The following is a 22384-nucleotide window of genomic DNA, read 5'->3' as shown; positions in this document are numbered from 1 at the left end:
CAGCCAGAAATGTTGAATAAATAAATCAATACAATGGGGTCGTGTATTAGAAAAAGCAATCAGGGTTTGTCCTAAATGTTTGCCCCATAGCCAGGTTTACTTTGAGCCAGCATATGAAAGATTTTGTGATTAGGCCCCAAAGCACAAAAATACCAATTAATTATGATGATTAGATATGTCTTCATTAGTAGTCTATAAATAAATCATGCACAACATTATGCAGTCAGCTATACTGGAAAAATATTCTTCTAGAGGGCTGTGAAAACAGCTTAATTAATTATAAATGCTCTGCAACTTATCACATATTATATTTTGAAATGTTAAAGCATACATATATACACATGTTATATGTGTGTAGAGGTATTTGTCAAACTGTTTCAGTGTTTTTTTAATGCTACTTAGCACTAAAATGCTTTCCAGAATCAAGATGCAAGTTTGTTAAAAAAAAAATCTGTATTTATTGTTAAAAATAAAAATGTTACTTCAAACCGTTATGTTTCCAATTCCTTTCATGTTTTCAGATGACAGAGTGTTTCTCTTTGATATTTAACTTCTGTGCTTCCTGAAATGTTTTGTGAATGTCTTCCCGCCCCACTCCCCCCACCGGCTCTCAGTATATTTTCTTCGTTTATTCAAAACAATTTCTTCCTAAACATGTTGCTGTAATTAAAAACATTTTAAATACATATGCAATTAACCCATTTGTGCAAGGTAGCCCTCATTTACGCCTCTAGATTCTTTGTTCCCCCTTCTCCACCTAACTAGATCAGGAGACTGACCTCTGTGAACTGCATCAAGCAATTCCCTTGCCCTCTGGCTTCCAGTTGAGCTCTGCTAATGGGGATCCCTGGCAGGAGATCAGAGGTGGGTGGGGGAATTTATTCCCTTGGCTCCTTCTCTGCAGATGGACTGTGTACCTCGACCAAAGGTCATCACTCCTGACAGGTGATTCTTGCTGACAGATCTCCCTATGGGTTTTAGTCCTTTCAGATCTAAGGGTGGTAACAGCCCTGTCCACATAGCTCACCCTGGGGTACTGCATCTTCTCTTGTTTTCCCTGTATCCGACCCGAGCTTTTGTAAATAGTCTTTTTATTAAATTCATCTCAAATTACCTGATTTGAATATGTAATCTGTTTTCTGCAGGACCTTGATTGATCCATGATTCTTCTTGTAAATTATTCAAACAATACAAAAATAGAGTGAAACATGAGCATCCTCATTACATATTTTGATTGTGACTACTGAAAATACAATTCAAATTGGCTTCAGCACCTGGATTTTTCTAGTTCCCTGAGTCAATATATCACATGCAGAAACACAAACAGTAAGATGCACTTTTCAGAGCTCGTTAGGATTTAAATAAGCCAGAACCGAAGTTTGGGATACAATAGAGCTTTTCCATCCACTACCCTGGGAAGGAGTTCATCTCAGTGGGGGTGCAGTCAGAAGAAAAAAAAAATCTAATACATTATTTGAACAGAAGCAGTTTTATATAAAAGTTGATAATTAGGTATTGAAGAATAAAGAGGGAAGACTAAGTTATTATAGGAGTGCATACAGGCTACAGCTACCATCCTAGGACTGGAGATGGCAAACAAGCAGACTTGGAGGAAAGGCCCCACAGAGCTAAAACTAAGACCTTGGAGAAGGGGGTGCTGCTTGACCTGTGCTGGTGTCTCTTATCTTGGAGGAAAAGCCTCATGGGACTAAGACCCAGTCATTTAAAAGGGGATATTGAGTAACAGAAGCAAACTGAGGCTGTTTCTGTAAGTATTGAAACTCTGAAAACTCAGTTCAGCATTTTACTGAAACAAATAGCTGCTGCCAGGGGAAAAAGGTGAGATGAGGCCAGGGTGACGCTGAAAGGGACAGGAAGCCAACAGGAAGCCAACAGCAAGCAAAGATGCAGTGAGTCCTTCTTCTTCCTCCATCCTTACAGCTCCCTCTGCTGCTTTCTACTGGTCAAGACTAACAGAGAGGCATCTGGTAAAGCAAACAGAGTTTGAAAATTTCCAGCCCTAACATCACAGAACAGAGTCTCGAAGATAGAGTTTGAGCTCAAAAGCAATAACTCAATAACTGGCATAGGTCATGGCCAGAAAATTAGCTACACTCTTTTACTGGAAACATAGTTTCAGAGTTCCTACTTTATACCAGGCCCTGTGTAAGGCTATAGTGTCTTAAATCCGGGAAATTTTTATTTCCTATTTCTAATTGCACCGGTTAATATGATAAAGAGAACAATTATAAGAAGTACCATGATAGAGGTAATAATACAAAGTTTTTGAAGTGGCACTTCTTAAAGTCTTTTTATTTTATTTCTTGAGAGAGAAGGTGTAAGCAGGGGAGGGGCAGAGAGAGGAGAGAGAGAGAGAATCCCAAGCAGCCTCCACACTGTCAGTGAGGTGCCAAGTGCGGGCTCAAACTCACAAACTGTGAGATAATGACCTGAGCCGAAATCAAGAGTCAGGCAGTCAACCGAATGAGCCATCTAAGAGGCCCTGAAGTGGCATTTAAAACAGCTATATAGGGTCAAAGAAAGTATTCTATTGGAGGTGATATTGAGATAGGACTTGAATTGAAGCTAGATGATCATATTTTGGAAAACAGGAATGTCAACCATCAAAAACCACACATAAGTTCCACCACAAGAAGTCCCTGGTTAGAACACAGGTCTCACTTGCTCGGCTCTGGATACCTCTGTACTAGATTTGCTGTCACTGGGCACTGTGATGTGACAACTATGGTCAATTAATTTTTAACAAATTCTTACTTGTATCACTTCCTAAAAATTAAAAGTGGGGCACCATGTTGGTAGAACTTACGTTAGTTTCCCTGCTTTAGGTGACTGAAGAAAGAAAGAAGGGTATTTGACACTATTTGTCTGCTCTTGAAACCTGACTCCCTCCAAGATCCACGTGATGAGGACTTTATTCCCAAATAAGGCAACCATTTGTACGATGGTCCCCAAATATGCCCACATGAAATTGTCCTTTTGGCAACCCAGCATTCATGTAAAATCTTCTTTCTATTATGACAGATAAAACCTCCTGTCTAACACCATGTAACTTCCTCTAATAGAAAAATCCAGTTTCACCAGTGTCTCAAAGAGGGCAAATTAGAACTCTCTTTAGTTATTGCTTCTTATTCCAAGACCAGAATCCTTAAGTAAGGTCCATTCTAACCCTAGTTCTCTTAACACCAGTCTTGATACTCAGCAAAATATATCCATAAGTATAACCTTCACTATCACTTCTTCCTGTCATGGTGTTGGCTGAAATGAAAGGAAATAAAAGGAGAGATAAATTACGATTACACACACACACATATACATATATATATAATCAGATTTGCAGATAATGTATACATGTGAAGATAAGAAATATACATTGAAGCCATAATCATTTTTATAATGGTCACAAAGTTTTATATATATGACTTCTATTTTTTTTTTCTCTACACATTCTGTATTTCTTCTGTTATCCATCATTGTAGAATTATTTAGCCAGAGTGCCACAACCCTTTATTGTTATGGATTCTGAGCTCTTTCTAGTCCTATATGTATACAGTCTCAGTCTTTCACAACTAGAGATTGTATAAAAATTCCCCAGGGAACAGTTGGGTACTTAATTTCCCTGATGCATCATCAACACTGTTTTCTCTTGATTTTCAAGATATATTACCCCCAATATTTACCCACGTATTGTCATTAGACTCTAAATTGTCTAAATGGCATTGTTTACTTTCATGGAACTATCGCTGAATTCTCTGGTAGAACATTTCCTCCTTGGTTATTACCGACTTCTAAACCAGCATTTGCCATAGTTTCAAGGGTGGGGGTAAATGTGGTTGATTAGGTCTAATTGGGAGAGGTGTTAATTCCAATTCCAAAATAAATTTTTGGAACCCTAGGTTGCTGCACTTGTGAATAGCACTCATCTTTAGCACCAAAGCCACTTTGTTCAATAAGTAAGGTCTGAAGTTGCTATGAATGGGAGGTAACTGACATTGAGAAATTATGTTCTATTGTCTACCTGATTATTATGAGGGGAAATGGCCTTTGAGTTAACATGCAGCATGGATATTCTTTATGTTCTGACCTCATTTTAAGAAATTCTTCCCTGCTTTTCCTCTCTCCCCTAAATCCTTGTTGTTAATCTCTAAATTCAGGTCCTTTGAGAATTCCTTATTATTAAGAAAACCAACAGCCACTTCCCATAAATTCCAGTAGATTATTTTAAGTCAAGGCGAAACAACTGTGAAGACCTACATTATATACCAGCACCAGAGAAAACTGGACTTCCTGTGGCATTATTTTGCTCCTGATCTCCACAAGGGGCCTTGTAGGTCAAAAAGAAAGAAAATCTTCCCAATAGGCACAGTGAATTAGTACAGTTTAAGGCTTGTATATAAGCATCTGCCAAAGATTTGCGTATTCCCCTTTCCCCAGGGAATAAACCCTCATCCTGATAAGTGGTTACAGTTGTATTTAGGGAGAACTATGAGGAAGTTTTTTGTACGTTCTTCAGTGTCAATGGGCTTTGAAAGGAAGTTAGTGCTCAGAACACCGACATACTCTTTTCCTACCAATTCTGTAGTTTCCACATAAGAGAGAAGGAAAAGCTCTGAATTCAACTGATAGTCTAATTTTGCTATCTCCAAGACCACATTTTGTTTTTTACTCAGCTCAGTCCCTGCAGCAACAAAAGATAAGAGATTCTTTTTATCTTGATCCTAGAAACTCCCTGGATTTTAGTCAGTGCTATGAGCCTAGAATTCAAGGATTTTAACTTGTCATTCTCTTTCTTTAAGCTGCCCATTGATGTATAAAGCAGCTGCCCCTTTACTAAGTTCATAAATTCTTCATGTATGTCCTATTGTTGTATGGTAGAAGCAACTCAATTCCCAAAAGTCATGCCTGCAATGAGCACTTGATGCCAGGTGACCACAGGCAATGATTTGATTAGCTTTTTCACTGCTGCTGAATTCCCATATTGGCACTTAAGTAAGATTTTGACTAGTTTCTGACCCAGCTATGCCAGATAAACAATTGATAGTCTCCACATTTCCTTGCAGGTATCTAAGGCACCCCATTCCCTGGTAACACTTTCTCAGTTAGGGATTTTGGTTGTGGGCAGCAAAAATAGCTCTAGCTAATAAAAACAGAAAATAAATTTGTCGAAAGAATGCTGGATAGCTCACAGAATTAGCTGGCAGGATGGAAGACCTGCTAGGAAAATGGGCAGAAAATAACAGAAGCTTTGTAGGAGGAATCAGAGCCAAGATTATGCAGAAGAAATGCACTTGATTGGATGCCCCATCGGTACCTCTGGTGCCGCTGTACAGATCTGCTGCTGGATACAACAGTGCTACATACACCAGAAAATGAGAGATCATAAATCTGAAGGACACCAATCCAAATACAGATCACTGGTAAATATCAGGAAAAAATACAAAACGAACAGAAGAGAAACAAAAGATCATATCTTTCAGTGATACGTAGGAATGCAATAAAGCCATTCATTATTTGAGATTAAGTGGGAAGGGTATTAAGAGACATTTGATTAATATGCCATCTTCATCCAATATCTTTCATTATGGTTAATTATCAGTTGTATGAGTCACTTTCCTGTGATTGGTTCTTTATCTCTATAATGAAGGCAATAATATCTACATGAGGATGTCATGAGGGAAAAATAAGTAATATGCATAAAATGATTAGAGTAGCATCCAGCATATGGTATAGGTGTTAGTTAACTAGTAGTAGTAATGCTGAGGTAGAATCAACAGTAGAGCCATTTCAAATTTGAAGAAAATAAATAAAAATATGTAAATACAAAGAGAAGAGAGCATTTGGGGAATTGTTAGTATAATTGATTTTAAAACTGCCATTGGAATAACATCATGTCTCCTACTTTTCATCTTATATTAAACAATTAAATCATAATAACTTAATAAGTGTTTTTGCAGAGTTTATACTCAGATTAAATTTTCTTTATAAAAATAGTTTGTATTCTGGGAATAAAGGAAAATTTATTTAAGCGTATCTAATAGAACAGAGCCAATAGTATATTTAATGATAAAATATTAGCAACAGCCCATTAAAATGAGAAATAAGATGCCAGTATTACCACTACTTGAGTTCCTACTTGAGTTAATGTAATTATACAAAGTAACACATACATGAGATAGCTGAATGGTAGAGAAAATTTGCTTTTGCAAAAAACATCTTTCTATCTATCTCAAAGTAATAAAAGAAAAGAATTAATAAATAAAATAAATTAATAAACCAAACAAATATTAAATATTAGGTCTAATTCAAGAGTCCTAAAATGTTATGGAGTATATCAGCAAACCAAATAAATCACAACAATAACAACAACAAAAAACAAAACTCGATGGGTTTTCTATTCTCACACGTAATCTATAGATACTAGAAAATACAATGGGAATATATAATAGAAAATATCATGCAAAATAAAAGGCAAATTTCATTCACAATAGTAGCAAAACCTATGAGGTTCCTATGGATAAATCTTACAAGGCTGTATAAAACCTAAGTGGAGGGGCGGCAGATGGGTGGCTTAGTTGGTTAAGCATCATGATCACATGGTTCGTGGGTTTCAGGCTCTGCGCTGACAGCTAGCTCAGAGCCTGGAGCCTGCTTCAGATTCTGTGTCTCCCTCTCTCATTGACCCTCCCCTGCTCACATGGTCTCTCTCTCTCTCAGAAATAAATAAAACATTAAAAATTTAAAAAAAAACTAAGTGGAGGGGAAAAATAACTTTCTTAAAGACGTCAAATAGGTGAAAATTGGTTTTCCTGGATGATCAGCTTTCATCATCATTCTTAATTCTCTTTAATTGTTAACTCTCCTCCAAATGAGTTAAGAGGCTCAAAAGAATGCTAAGCCAAACTCATCTTTAAAAATTGTACTAGACAACTGATCCTGAACTATTTTTTATTTAATTTTTATTTGTTTTCTGCTTTGTTTTATTTTTGTTTTATCCTTGAAAAAGTTTTCTCAAATAAGGTATTGTTGACATTTTGATTAAAATAAAATTTTTGTTCAACGGCATTCTTTCATTTATTGGAAATTTTTAACATCTCCAGCCTTTACTTAGTAAATTCAACTGGCATGCCTTCAGCCATTGTGACATCCTAAAACACTCCCCCACCTTCCAAATATTTCCTAGTAATATGAAGCAACATGATACTGAGAATTAGTGATAAAGAAAATTTCAAAGCACACTAGAAAGCCAAATAAGCAAAACATTGTAGTGTACACATGGAAATATATAAATATGTCAATAAAACAGAATAAAAACCATGAAATATATTCTTATATATATACAAAATTGCTTGTTGTAAATATGATTTTAAAATAATTGAGGAAAAAATAGACTATATATTGAATAGTGTCAGAAACAAAATCCACTTCTAAATAACACATGGATCAAAGGGAATATCTCAAGATACATTTTAAAATATCTTAAACTACGGGTGCCTGAGTGGCTCAATCGGTTAAGCAAACGACTTTGGCTCAGGTTATGATCTCACAGTTTGTGGGTTCGAGCCCTGCGTTGGGCTCTGTGCTGACAGCTCAGAGCCTGGAGCCTGCTTCAGATTCTGTGTCTCCCTCTCTCTCTGCACCTCCCCTGCTCACACTGTCTCTCTCTCTCTCTCTCTCTCTCTCTCTCTCAGAAATAAATTAAAAAAGAAAAATAAACATTAAAAAAAGAAGCATTGCTTTAACATAAAAAAATAAAATAAAGTATCTTGAACTAAATGAAAACACAAATTAATCAAAAGTTGTGAGATGCAGTGAAAGCAGTAAGTAGAAGGAAATATATATCATTAAGTAAATAGCTTAGAAAAGAAGAAAGATCTAAGTCAATAACCTGTGTTTCCAGGTTAGGAAACTAGATACAAATTGGACAGTAAAAGGATAACAAAGCAAACTATATACTAGGAATAACCCAATGCCGACACATTTCATAACCTAGATGAAATAGATCAATTCCTTGAAATACCTAATCTGCCAAATTCACACGGGAGTAAAAATATATATTCTGAATAGGCTTATATCTGTTAATGAAATTGGATCAATAATCAACAATCTCTAAAAATAGAAAGCACCAGTCCAGTGAATTCTACCAAACACTTATGAAATAATGTATATCAATTCTCCGAAAACTCAGAAGATATAAGCAGGAGAAATACAACCTAATTCAGTATAAATAAAAGCAGTATTACCTTAATACCAAGACCAGACAAGACATTACAGGAAAAGAAAACTAAAACCAATAACTTTCCTGAACACAGATACAAAAATTGTCAACAAAATATTAGCAAATCTAATCCAACAATGTATAAAAAGCATTATTCAACATGACCAAGTGAGATTTACCCCAGGTATTCAAGAATGGCTCAACATTCAAAAACCAACTGATGTAACGCATCACATCAGTAGCTAAAAAGAAAAATCACATGATTATATCAAAGGCATTTGGCAAAATCCAGCAACCATTTATGATGAGAATTCGCAGTAAGAAAGAGCAAAATAAACTAAAGTAATCCAGATTGAAAATGGAAAAATAGATGACATAGAGGATAAGATTATCTATGTAGAAAATCCAAAAGAATTGACAAAAGGAAAAGAAAAACAGGAAAAAAAAAAAAGACAAAACAAGACTCCTGGAGTTAATATGTGATTATAACAAGGTTGCAAGACACAGGTAATTTATGAAACTCTTTTACACAAAGAACGGGCCTCTCTCTATCCACTGCTTGTGCACTAGCCCCTGGGGTGGTTGGACTTCCTGTGGTGAGAACAAATCTCTGAGTCCTGTAAATTTGGAGACAATTGACCAGTACCCGTGTGTGGGATGACTGTATCTCAGGAAGGGAGTCAGCAGCACACAAGTTTTCCCAGTCATGAATTTTTACATAGATATAAATTTGGAGATTTAAAGAAATTCTGGAAGGACTATTACCATTAAGGGACCAGAGAAGTTTATAACAGAGTCATGGATGGATCATTCTTAGTTCGTTCTTGGAGTTCTTTCCTGAGAAATTTGACAGTTTACCTCAGAGACCATCTGGTTTTGTTCATGATCCTTGGGAGTGTTCTAAACTAATCCCCACTTCTACAAAACCCTATTATCTCATTTCATACAGAACTTTTTGACTGAGCTGGGTCCAAGGCTAGCTTTTTCTGTGACTATTTCTAACCCTCAGGGAGCACCAGAACTGCTTTGCACAGACTGAGATTTCATGGCCATGTTAAACTGTGAAGAACAGCCAAGGGCTTCGTTTCATAGATATTTGTAAAGTTTCTTCACACTGAATGAAGAGTGAGGTTTGTGCTGTTGCTCTTGTAACTGAGGCCCACATTAGTACTAGCAGTAATTCTAGGAGCATGACTTGAGTCTCCTGTTTCCCAGGCCAGTCCAGTTTGTAGGTTTTGAATCCTTTCCTTCTTAAAGCTAATATATTATCCATAGCCACCCTGCATTCACAGAATAGGGAGAATGAAAGGGTTATTTTAAAATTGTAGTTTGAACTTTAAAAGATTTTTCCATAATAGATCGTCTGCTTCCTCTCTGGATCTAATTTAAAATGTAAACAAAAATGGCTATTACAATTCGAGAGTATTAATGATTTGGTAAATACTGTGCTTAATTTTTCCCTATTTTTTTAGCAGAACAATTTGAATAGATAATAGGTACGTTGCTCTCTTCAGGAAAACTTAATGAGAGGTCAGGTAGAACTTCATTACTAAAATATAAAAAATGAAGAAAAAATACGGTTTAAGGTTTTCATTTTGAGGAGTTTTTTTGTTTTAATTATTTTTTCACTGTTTTCTTCAATAAAGAAATATTATCAACATGCAATTTATTATTTTTTTCTCCCTGAACTAACACCACACGGGAAAGTAAACTTGCTCAGAAAAAACTTTAGGGAAACTTCAATTATCTCAGGGACTCAATTTATTCCCAGAGGAGTATCTATGGGAGGTAAGGTTAATATCTGATTTCAGGTTGCTCACTGCTTTTAACTCAATGCAGAATCAAGCCATAGTAAAGATTGAAACAATGCTTTAAATTCCCTGTAAGTTCATGGACTTCATCCAATATAAAATAACAGTTTTTGTTTTCTTTGTTAACAGTAGCAATGGGGAAGAAGTAAATCAGACACTTTGTCTACTTACGGAAAGCAATCCCCTTTTAAAATCTTCCAATTCACAGTTTAAGGTGGGCAAACCTTTTATTTCTTCAAAATGCAGCTTCTGCCAACAGAGTTTCATGCTCTGTTCTTTAGGAATAGGAATTCCTTTTTATTTCAACTGGAGTTCCATTTGCCCTGATGTGGACACAAAATCCAGTGCAAGTGTTGAGTAGCGTTCTGCTAGATAGTCCCTACATCTCCATTTCATGACAATCTTTTTATTTGTTAACACTTTTATATATTAGCCAGTGATGTGCCAGTCAAACATCTGCAATTTCCCTCCCTTTACAGCTTCTAAGACAACTGAAGATTCAGAAAATTTTGCACAAAATCTTTCTCAGTGAAGATGCTGCACAGCTGTTTCACAGTTGTGCCAAACGGTTTCATCATGAGTAATGGCACAGTGGGAATCCTTATTCCCAATGCTACTGGAAATGAGCATACTGCAAACTATTCTCACTCACTTTCCTTTTAGCAGTCAGTTCTTGGGTTGCCAAAGTTTTCAATGGCAAAATCATTCCCATTGTAAATTCTGTCTTAAGTGGCTTCAGGTAACCTCCAAGGACCTTGCTGACTTCGTGGGTGGTGGTGCCTAAAGTTTTCTTAATATCCTTCCATATATCCCAGAGTTTTTATTTTTTTTATTTTTTATTTTTATTTTTATTTTTATTTTTTTATTTTTATTTTTATTTTTACTCACGTTTACCTCAGTGTCATCTACTTAATTTTCTTCAGAGAGATTTAGAATTTCAATCAATCCTTTGTGCCCCACACCAGATTCTTTAATTGAACCTTTCCACTAAAGTTTCATGTTGTGCTCATCGAGGAAAATTGGCTTTCCTTTGTGTCTGTGGCTGGAAACCTGGCCTTCCTCTTCCTTCACCTCAGTGGCCTAACGTTCTCCTCAACAATATCCAGTAGGACTTCACAGAGCTTCCCCTTGGACCAGCTGATGGCGACCCACTTTGTCCAGTACTAGATATTCATGTTGCTGCACAATCCAGGATGAGTCCTCTTGGCCCCACTTGGTCATGTCTGCATGAACACAGGACCTCTTTAATGCTCAACATATGATCTATCTTGGAGAATATCCCATGTACCCTTGAGAAGAATGTGTGTTGCTTTTGGGTACAATGTTCTGTGTATGCCTGTTAGGCCTGTCTGGCCTAATGCATAGTTTAAGTTCAATGTTTCCTTATAGATTTTCTGTTGGGATGATCTATCAGTTGTTGAAAGTAAAATACCAGTGTTCCCTACTATATTGTTATGCTGTTTCTTTCTCCCCAGATCTGCTGCTATTTGCTTTATATATTTAGACAGACTAATGTTGGGTGCATAAAATACTTAGAAATGTCATATCCTCTGGTTGGGTTGTGACCCCTTTATCCATATATAATGATCATCTTTGTTTCTTATTACAAACTTTGTTTTAATGACTATTTTGTCTAAGTATAGTTACCCATGCTCTCTCTGAGTTTCCATTTACATGGAATATCTGTTTTCATCCATCAGTTTCAATCTGTGTGTTCTTAACACTGAAATGGGTTTCCTATAGGCAACCTATCGTTGGATGCTATTTTATTTATCCATTCAGCCTTTCTTTGTCTTTTGATTGGAGAATTTAGTTCATTTACATTTAAAACAATTATTGATAGATGTGGATTCACTGTTGCCATTTGTTAGTTATTTTGTGTATGTTTTGTAATTCTTTTTTTCTTTCCTTTTCTCTTGCTCCCTTCTTTGTGATATGATGATATTTTATAATGGCAGGCTCAGATTCCCTTTTCTTTATCTTCCGTGTACCTACTATAGATTTGTGCTTTGTGGTTACCATGAGGTTTACATAAAACATCTTTTACTTATTTTTTAATTGAAGTATAATTTGTATACCGTATATTAGTTTCAGGTGTACAACACAGTGATTTGGCAGTTATATACATTATGAAATATTAACCGCGGTAGGTATGGTTACCACCTACTACCATACAAAGTTATAACAATATTATTGGCTACATTCCCTATGCTGTGCTTTTCATTTCCATGATGTATGTATTTTATAACTGGAATTTTTTACCTCTTAATTCCCTTCACCTATTTCAACCATCCCGCTACCCACCTTGCTTCTGGCAACCACTAGTTTATTCTCTATATTTAAACATCTTATATTTATAACAGTCTAGTTTAAGCTGATAACAGCTTACCTTTGAATACATACTAAAGTTCTATATTTTAACTCTCTCACTGCCCCTCCACACATAGTTAACGTTTCTAACGTTATAATTTACATCTTCTTTACCTTGTGTATCCATTAACAAATTATTGTGGCTATATATTGTTAATACTCTTGGATTTAATTATCGTACAAAGTGATGATTAATTTATTCCATCAAAATTTTAAACAATCCATTTTATTTTCACAAGAAAATAATTGAGCACAATTAAATAATGTAATTGTTCAGCTTTTACCTTCATTTTTATATAGATTGTTTAAATATTTTATTGAGTAAATCATTTTGCAAGATTAAAAAACTATTATTTCTGATCAATATACATTGAACTGCTAAGTATGACTGCTCTGTACTCAATGATATGTCTAAACATGGACTCTGTAATTTGGAGCTTTTTAAGGTATTTCTTTAACTTTTAAAATTATTTTTCTTTATTTTTGTTTTGTAAATGTTTCTTTATGTTTGAGAGACAGAGAGAGACAGAGCATGAGCCGGGGAGAAGCAGAGAGAGGGAGACACAGAATCCAAAGCAGGTTCCAGGCTCTGAGCTGTGCACACAGAGCCCGGTGTGGGGCTTGAACTCACAAACTGTGAGATTATATCCTGAGTTGGACACTCAACAAACTGAGCCACCCTTAAGGCGCCCCTTAAAATTATTTTTCATAACAAATTATTATTGAGAGACTCAGCTATAAAGTTAGAGATTTTGAAATTATCATTGGGATTATAATGGACTGAGTATAATTCTGAAAAAGGTGATGTTTCATCATGAGCCACCCACAATAATGCAGTGCCCTTTCGATAAAAACAGCTTGTATTTGCAGGGCAGTTTCCCAGGTTGGATTTGCACTCTGTGACTCAGGATTCTTGATAAAGATAACTTTCCAATGTGGGAGAGTATAACAGAAAACATTTTTAAATAACATGTTCTAACAAATTGAGTTAACTGAATTGCATGCCTCATCTTTCTTTTTCAAATCAATTTTAGACTTTTTTTTTGGCAGAATCCTAAACTGTGCTTAGGTGTCTCTCAAGGTCAGGCAGAGATCTTGATGAAGAACTTGGACTCCAAGGTCATTTAGAACATGGCCTAAGTCCTGATAATATCATTTAGCTGGTTTATGAGTTCAGTAAATTTACATAACCTTCTAAACCTACATTTCCTCATGTATGTAACTGAGATAATAGATAGTATCTGCCTCATGAGATTGTGGTGAGAATTAAATAAGAAATTGCATATAAATGTTTATCTCATTCCTGACACATAGAAAAGACTGGATAAATGTTAAAATTATTATTTATTTGATAATACAACTTCCTTCAGTGGTTTCCCTAAAGATGTTCCAAACAGAATCAAACTGAACCCATACTTCTAGAATTCAGTCAATTCCACATACTCATATCTATACAAAGCTACTGGTAGAACTGTATTGCAAAGTTCCAATTCAAAACAGATCCGTTTTGTTGTGCACTTGGCAATGTACACAAATCTATACAAATGTGTTTCCACAGTCCTATATTCCAGATGTGTTTAGCTTATGTAATACAGATACAAATAAACTTTTGTTGCAAGATAGACTACACAGGCAGCATGATTCAAGAGTCAATCAAAGTAGGTGGTTTCTGAGAAAGCTAAGTACCAATGAGCTGTATTTCATTATGGGGTTATGCTAGAGATTTTAGGAAGACTAACCCTTGATGTATTAAACTTCTGCATTGCTCTTTTTAGTTCTCAGTTTCAAGGCAGATCCAGAAGGGAATATCAAAGAGGAAGTGTCCATTCTATGTGTGAGACCTTTGACTATACAAACATATTTGTTCTTGAGAGAATAAACTGGTCTTACTCTATATTTTCTTGCACATTACATGTGTTCATTTCTTAAAAGGGAAAACAAAACCTGATGTAAAGCATAATTATAAATGATAATCATTACATTTTCATCATATTTATGCAATAAGTAAGTCTGTCAAAACTAGAGTCTGGGATTTGTAGTATGCTTCCCTCCTGTACTAATATAATTCATTTTGCTCCTCTACTAATGAGCCTGGCTTTAGATAGGCATGAACATCAGTCTCAAATAAAAATTAAAAGTCAGTATATTACATTTCTCCTTCTGTTCCTTCTGCATATTACATTGCTCCATAAGCTCATTGATGCTGGAATTCTATCTCTCCTTCGGCACAATTTTCCTCTGTGGTATGATGTTATGAATATTTATGGTACAATAAAAATAATATAATAATAGGCATTTCCTAAACTTGTGCTGCATATATCTTCACACAGGAGCTGGGAGGGCTATATCTGTTACCTCCCACTGGAGAAGATCTTTATGTCCTGTGAAATAGCAGGCTGTCCCAAAGACCTTCACTTCGATGTGAGTTAAATGGCTTCTGTACTGAAAAATTCTGAGAGGAATTTTTTCTTCTTCCATATATAGTTTTGACTATCATCATCTCTGAAACATTGCCAGATTTTTCTTACATTGAGTAGGCTTCAATTGATATCCTTATTCATCCTTCCTATGTCAACTACTACAATTCATTCTTTTATAGCCACCTTAAATCTTTAGTCTCTAAAATTCCAGGGTCCAGAATACTCTGAGCAGACTATTATCTTGCTCAGTGAAGCAGGACTGCTTTACCCTCACTCCTCCTTCATCACCTTAACTGACTGGATTTCTTTTCATTTATAAATTTACCTCAAATTGTTTTCTTTTCTCAAACATTTGCCAAACTTTCTCATTCCAGCCTATTTCCTCAGCCTGATATCTGCTTAGCTGCACATAATGCTCCTAATTTTGTGACTTTCAAAGTTGCCACATATCAGTCTCCCATTTATTCCCTGCCTCCATTCCTCTTAATCTAGTTTATGAATATGGTTAGGATTCATTCCATTTCCCATTAATGATTACTGAAGAAGTCAGAGTTTTTTATCCTATCAGCTATTAAAGAAATTCTAAGGTTCACATCAAATGAATATCCTGGTATTTTTTATTACCAAATTTCTGAGAATTGTTTTAAAGCTCTAAGACACCTCAGAAACACTTGTTCAACATTTGCTCTGTGTGTGTGTGTGTGTGTGTGTGTACATGTGTGTGTGTGAGAGAAAGAGAGTGTGTGTAGAAAAGAGAAAGATGGAGACAGAGACAGAGAGAAAAATAGGAAGAGTATGCACTTTAATACATTTTTACAGGTAATGTTGGGAGACAGTTCTTCATGGGTCTCTCACATTTCTACAAGTCTTAGGTCTTTGTTCTGGGTTATTATTTCAAGGATGTTAGCATAGCAAATAGCCTCAGGAGATAGAGGTAGTTCTTTCCTCTGGAGCAAGAACAGTCTGTTGGTTGGTTCATTGGTTTTTGGTGGTGGTGTTATTGTTTTGTTTTGTTGGTTGGTTGGTTGTTTTTTGTTGATTTTTGTTGTCATTAATACTATCGTCCAGTAAAACAAAAATTTCTTTCCCTTTGGGTACAAATCAAGCTTGCTTTCTACCTCTTAGAAAGGATTTGGTTTTCCTAACTAAGGTTTCCTCCCTTGTATTATAACCCAATACATATATAGATATTACATGAGCGTCTTTGTGCTCCCCTTTGGGAACTGGAGCTTGAGGAACCAGCATAAATACCGATACATGGGCTATAACAATCATAGGAAATAATAAAATTCTTTGTTTCTTATCCAAGAGATTGACTGACTGATTGACTGTCTTCTCTGAGCTTCCATGAAAGAAAGGTAGAATAACTTGTTAGGTGAAACCTCAAACCACTCCATTTTTCTGAGAGATGGGATGCTGATGGAGACATGGCATGTTTAGGGTCTCATGGACTGATAAATAGGAGTAGAGGAAAGTTCATGTATCATTAGTTGGGTTAAGTAGGATCTTCCACTTTATTATTTTAGTTAAAGGAAATTGAGGAGATGGTTTCAGATCAAGCACTAGGAAGTAAGTATAAAGACAACTGCTAAAATGATGCATGGGGTGTTGCTACTTCTCTTGTAAGAGGAGAGATGGCCCCCACCTTGTGATCACCTTCAGATCTTTGGCTATGCAACAATTCGTCTAAGATTTTTCCTGGGGTTTGAGGAAAGAAACTTCCACCGCCTTTCATTCAAATGAGATGTGCCAAGGAAGAATAGAGGGCAATTTATGACCTCTGTGGGTGGAAATTAGGCAAAGGATTAGAGGTTTTGTTAGTTGACTTGGGAGATGAGACATAAGGGATATAATGCTTTACTTGGAGCACACACTGCCTGTTAACAAAGAATGGCCATAGATGGGTTGTCATGTGGCTTAGATGCTTCTGCAACATAGCATGCCAACCCTAGATCCTTTCAGAGATGACAATTAATGTCCTCAGGTTGGATTTTTCTGTTTTTATTTTTTGCAGTGGGTCTTGGCTACTAGGAGGGAGCTTTGTCCCTTTCAAGGATATTTCCATCAGAAAGACAAAGTCCTCTGAGAAACCACAGATGAGGTATTGACTAGTATTGGGGTTCTTACTGCCCTGGATGAGCTTTACAGTGCTGATGGAAAAGGCCCACTAATGAATGAGAAATGGACCCAAGGAAATCTAGATAAATTTGTTTAGTAAGCCATGCCAACTTGAAAAACTCCCTTATGCTTTATGTTGAAACCCTGCAAGAACTTAAGTGTTGTTATTTTGATAATGGGACTGCAAATGCCCTAGATTAGGGTGAAATCTGTAAAGAAGAAGAAGGAGGAGGAGGAGGAAGAGGAGGAGGAGAAGAAGAAGAAGAGGAGAAGGAGGAGGGTGGAACTACTGTGAGCCAAAGGAAATGAATCACACAACCTCATATGGAAAGCGATGCGACAATGGCAGTTGAGTAAAGGGGTTCCCAAATCTAAAATAGCTGGTGTCAGTAAGGGTGATCTTACTGCTCATATGGGGCTTTGGGTGGACTGAAAATAGAGGTTCATTTGGTTGAGTCGCACGCTTTCACCACTGTTCAAATTTGAAAGCTTGCTCTCTAATTCCTCTAAGCTCTCTGATTCCTCTATGTTCATTACTCTGACTTAAGCGACTTTGAGAAAGATGATTTTGAATGAGTTCTAGGTGTCCCTGAAACCCAAGTAGAACTAAAGGCCATATGTGCCCAACTAGGTAAGCTAGCAACTTTGTAAAAATAAAGAAACTCAAACTTATATAACTCCCAGTCCTCTCTGGTTCTGTAGGTGTAGGGTATCCAGACTAGGTACACACTGGGGAAAGGAGAGCGAATAAATTTTTGTAGATGGGGCTCTTTGAGGCAATTCAACATACTATCAGGATTTCTACTGCTGAATGCACAGTAATGTATATTAATGTTTTATTTAATGTGTGTGCTGTGAACACATATAAAATCCAGAGTGGATTCTCCCAAACAGGATGTGTTACATATAGAAAATTGTTAGTGGCCCATGTAAAGCACTTCTTAGTGTGTCTGCCTGTCCAACTCAGAGAGGTCCAGCAGAAACAATATAGAATCTAAGGAGAACAAATAGAAATCACAGCTTTGGTTAAATCTTAAAGGTAGCAAGAGTAAGTTGCAATTAACACAACAACCTTATGGCCAATGAAAAATGATAATAGGAGATAAAGATTTTCTATAGATTATTGCTAGCTAGATTCAGTTGTTGCTTTAGTTCAGAGAATGAATCCATTACACAGAATGTTAGCACTTGGTGTGTTGTGTTGAACAAGGCCAGTACCTTCTTTTCCATCCCACTGGTACCCAAGGACCAAGACCAATGTGTCTTCATGTAGTAAGGCCTTCAATATACATTTGCAGTATTCCTCCAGGAGTACGTAAGTCTCCCTGCCATTTGCTACCAGGAGTTGGGCCAGGATAACACTAATGCTTCTACTTTCTAATGTCTGAAGTTTTCACTAAAACAATGACTTGGGGGTTGGCAAGTCAGAAGCCTTGGTTTCAATGGCCTTGACTGCAATTTTATTATATTTCTACCAACAACAGTGGCTGATAAATCCCAACATAATTTAGAGGGCTGCCAGCCAAGGAGTATCTCAGGCCTATGTGAGTTTATGTAAAAACTCTCAAACCTCCAGCAGTTAAGGAAAAACTACTGTCACTTTGTTATTCCCCAAAGTGAGATCCAACAATTTATTGAACTCTTTGGGTATTTGAAGCAAGTGGGCATTCTACTTGGAACATTATGTTGGCTAGTTCACAAATAAGCATCCTTTGAATGGGGTCCAGACCAAAAATGTGTGCTGGAAGCTATCCAATGAGCTTTCCATGTTCTCTAAACTACTATCCTCTTTAAGCTGCAAGTCTCTCTGACTGATAGTTTTGCTGTTTGGAGTCTCTGGCAAAGGTAGGCATCCTACATTCAGAGGTGTTCTTTGATGTTTTGAGTTTGTTGCCTCCATGACACAGTTACCAGTTATACCCCTTTTGAAAAGCAGCAATCAGCTTTCTGTAAGACTCTATATAAAACTACACACCCCATCCTTTAAGGCTTTGTGACTTTCCAGCCTCATATTACCATTTGGGGTTGGGTTGACTCAGATTCAATGAATAACAATGGCTAACAAAGAAGAGTTTAATAATCCTCACTTGTCAAGCAGAAATGGTATATTTAAGAATGGTGCTGGCCTGGCCCCTATAACTTCTTTACGTGAAAAGAAAAATGGTTATCATCCCTTTGGAGAAACATTTATTCTCCTCTCCACCTATTGAAACAAACCTGTTGGCTTTGGATTCTTGGATCCAATAGGATCCTTGATTCACAGAGGTTGCCCTAAATGGCTAGACCTGGTTCACTGATATTTCATCTAAACCGACACTTGATAGTATCCACTGGACTGATACAGCTGTACAACATCAACACCAGCTACGCAGAACTAAACATGGACATAATTGTTCAATTCAGTAAACTTTATACTCTGCTTGATGAAACTCATTTTATGTTTACTGCCTCTCAAGCTGTTGCCAGTAGTCTAGATTATTTATTCTGCCACCTGGTGAACTACAGACTGGCAGATTAGAGACATCTCTATTTAGGATCACAAACTGTGGAAACAAGTCATATTGCTTATTGAACCATCTGGGTCAATCAAGCAGATGCTTACCGTGATCAGTGAGGATCTGTTCTTTGATGAGACCAAGTGGAATCAGTCTGTTTCACTGTCTAGAGTGCCCCTGTTCTTGTCTAGATTCACCTCCTACCAGATATGGCAACATATCCATTACCATCGATTGAGCACAAAGTAAAGGGCCATAAGTTTAAAAGTTTTTAATGTTTATTTTTATTTTTTGAGAGAGAGACAGAGAGGGAGCAAGGGAGTAACAAAGAGAGAGGGAGTGACAGAATCTGAAGCAGGGTCGAGGGTCCGAGCTGTCAGCACAGAGCTCGATGCAGAGCTCAGACTCACTAACAGTGAGATCATGACCTGAGCTGAAGTCAGACACTTAACCGACTGTGCTACCCAGGTGTCCCAAGGACCATAATTTTATAATCCTCAGTCTCTCACTGCACACCAGACATATTCATCTTACCATAAGTGGATGTGTTTGTCCTGTGGTAGGAGAAGCCACAACAAATTGAGTGTTTCACTCACCTGCTCAGAGCATGCTGACTAAACCAAACTATGGATCCCTCTCAGGGGGATCAGCAATGGCTCACAGCTCTTGACAATTTTTCAGATTACAGTGTTGCTGTTCCATGTCTGATCAGCATAGTCCTACACATTACACCGGCTCTTTAAACTAGTCTATGTCATGTGTTCAGCTTTACAGACCGTTTGCAGACTTATACTGGTGGGCCTTTTATCTAAAAGTCACATGACAATAAGCTAATAATCAAGCTATTCAATGGAATTCCTATACTACGTAACAACCACATGTATCTGGTATTGTAGAACATTGGAATAGCCTCAGAAATTGACTTAAAAAGGTTTCTGGATATATCTTCCTCAACTCTTCCTCATCTACACACCTTAGTATATCAGTTTGCCACTAAATAAAGCTGTCCTTAGAAACGGGTCATCTCTTTTCAGTCACTTCTTCCAAAAAGGATAAAGTGATAAGATAGATAGATGATCGATAGATGATGATAGATAGATAGATAGATAGATAGATAGATAGATAGATAGATGATGGATAGAAATTAGATAGATAGTATAGATATAGATAAGGATATGGATATGGATATAGACATAGATGATACAGATAGATACAGATTTTGGAATTCTGCCCTGACCATTATTGAACTTGGTACTTGTTGCTTTTCCCTAATATCAACTCTGGGATATCTTGGTTTATATGACCTCTGTTTAATTCTTATTCAAGCACCTAGATTATTTTAGAAGAGTGGCATAGTTACATTATAAAGATAATGACCACTTGGTTGAGTACCTTTCTTGTTAAGTTCCCCTACAGTAGCCCATATTGGCCAAAGTAAAGGAAATAATAGAGCTTTATAATTTTAATTAAATTGTTCTTATAACTTTTGTACCTGCTCTTTCAAAATGAAAACTGTGAATGTCAGGAGGGGATGACTGAGAAAAAGTAAAGTTATAGCTGCTGTAATGGGACACATGTATTTGATGGCACTGGAGGAAGAGCAACAAGTGGGCACCTGGGCAAGATCACCTTAGACCCTTGGAAACGTGTATGGTAAAGGAACATTAATATTTCTTTTTTATAGACCACTCATAGAACCTTCTTCAAGAAAAATCCTCTTATGTGTCTTTCCTGAACTAAGAAGCACTTAAGTTTAATTGATTTCTGAGTCTATAATTTCCTATAAGGCAGCTCTGGCCACCATTTGATTGCCATTCATCTTAAAATTACCAAAAAGTCTATCAAAAAAGAAGGTGATAATCCAAGTCCCTATACTTCCCAGTACAATTCTTGTAAACACTTTTAGTTATCTGCTTCATCCATATTCCAACTGCTGTAGCAGAGGGATTCTCTGGAGTGGATGAAGGTTATCTACCTGGCTGATGGTGTAGATAAGACAGAGTGGAGTAACTGTCCCCAAAAATTACCTTCAAAAACAATGACTAGACTGAATTATTCAAACTGAATTGAGAAGCCTAAGACCTACCAGGTGGCTAGGAGACCACACCGGAGCAATGTCAACTTGTGATCCTCGATCATATAGATTCCACTTTAGGAACTCCAAAAATTGTAAATGGCTCTATCCTTTTAGGTATATCAAGAATACTTTTGGGATTATGAGTCTTGTGTGGGAGCCAAGTATTACCTATTTCTCTCCCCTAAAATGATGATTGTCCTCTTAGAAGTGATCATAAGAATTCTCCAAGTTAAAAAATGCTCCCAGTAGGTAATGTAACCCTTAAATGACTGCACTGTGTCTCCAAAATGAGCTACAATTAGTTGCCTGGGGAGTCTTCCTAGAGGGGTGACTGATTTGCTACTTATACCAATGTCATAGTTTTCCCTACTATATAAGTCATTGTAGGAAAAACTAGAATTAGACAATTGTATTAGAGAAGGTGATATAAATGCTTGTTTCAGAAGCACATATACTAAAATTGGAATGATACAGAGAAGATTAGCATGGTGCCTACACAAGAATGACACACAAATTCATGAAGGAAAGGTCATACAAAACTTCTCTTTGATATTAGCTGAGATGATCAAAGATATCACCTAAGTCCTGGAGTGTATTCAGGTTAGCCATAACTCAATGGGCAGGCTTGTTATAGATGATATAGGCCATAAATTTTCAAGGTAGAATCTGTGTGATCGCTAATATATCCTACAGTACCTGGATTACTGCCTTGAGCCAGATGAAAAGATCAATGTGGAAACTTCAGGAGAAATACACCTATATTTCTAAGGTGGATCCAGATGGTTTATAAGATTTGCTCAGATGATTGGGTTTGGAACACTTGATGTTAATACTGAATATTGCCTTATCTTGCTGCTCAG

At 36.7% G+C, this 22384-nt stretch overlaps 1 pseudogene; it reads left to right on the top strand.

Moving 5' to 3' along the window:
* Positions 1-21954: 21954 nt before the first annotated feature.
* On the top strand, positions 21955-22068 carry LOC120220941 (annotated as a pseudogene).
* The last annotated feature ends 316 nt before the right edge of the window (positions 22069-22384 follow it).

This window comes from Hyaena hyaena, unplaced genomic scaffold (genome assembly GCF_003009895.1).
Source record: "Hyaena hyaena isolate Hyena2069 unplaced genomic scaffold, ASM300989v1 scaffold_736, whole genome shotgun sequence".
Classification (NCBI taxonomy): Eukaryota; Metazoa; Chordata; class Mammalia; order Carnivora; family Hyaenidae; genus Hyaena; species Hyaena hyaena.
The sequence above is the reverse complement of the archived record's forward strand: the minus strand, read 5'-3'. Positions and strand labels throughout refer to the sequence as shown.